The sequence below is a fragment of the Pygoscelis adeliae genome, unplaced genomic scaffold (assembly GCF_000699105.1).
Source record: "Pygoscelis adeliae isolate BGI_AS28 unplaced genomic scaffold, ASM69910v1 Scaffold917, whole genome shotgun sequence".
Classification (NCBI taxonomy): Eukaryota; Metazoa; Chordata; class Aves; order Sphenisciformes; family Spheniscidae; genus Pygoscelis; species Pygoscelis adeliae.
Genome location: NW_008825097.1, coordinates 280112 through 280629, shown reverse-complemented (window position 1 = coordinate 280629; position 518 = coordinate 280112). Strand labels below are relative to the sequence as shown.

The window sequence follows — 518 nt, the reverse complement described above, 5'->3', positions numbered from 1 at the left end:
AGGCTGGCCCTGCCAGCCGCCCCGGAGAGGAACGTGCCCATCCAGATGGGGCCAGCGGTGGTGCAGCCAACAGCCAGCGCTGATGATGGAGCCGAGCGGGCCAAGGCGTGACAGGGAGCGTTGCAGGGCTGGGCTGAGCCCGGCTGCTGGGGCAGCTGCTGGTCGCAGGGCAGGACCATGTCGGGGACTGTGTGACGGCCCAGTCGGGGGGTCTCTGCCCAAAACATGTAGCTTTTTTGATATGTAATAAATATTTGTGACTTTTGTGTGGCTTCTGTGTTTGCTGGTCTCGCCTGGCCCCGTGCTTTGCAACGCTCCTGGCTGTGCCCATGCAGCAGGACGGGGAGCCGGGCTGTGCTGGCGCAGGGCACGTCCCTGGCACCTCTCCCCAGCCCTGCCTTGGCAGAGGGGGTTGTTTGAGGGGCTCCAGCACACGCACAGCGCTGAGCATCCCCGGGGGGGCCCTGAGCATCCCCCCGGGCAGCCTTTGGGCACCCGACCCCCATCTTCGGGATGGT

The 518-nt window shown here is 65.8% G+C and overlaps 1 protein-coding gene across 1 annotated transcript in view; it reads left to right on the top strand.

Moving 5' to 3' along the window:
* Positions 1-518, top strand: part of KAT2A (K(lysine) acetyltransferase 2A) — an 8310-nt gene that overhangs the window by 484 nt on the left and 7308 nt on the right. The gene's annotated exons all lie outside the window — the stretch shown is intronic.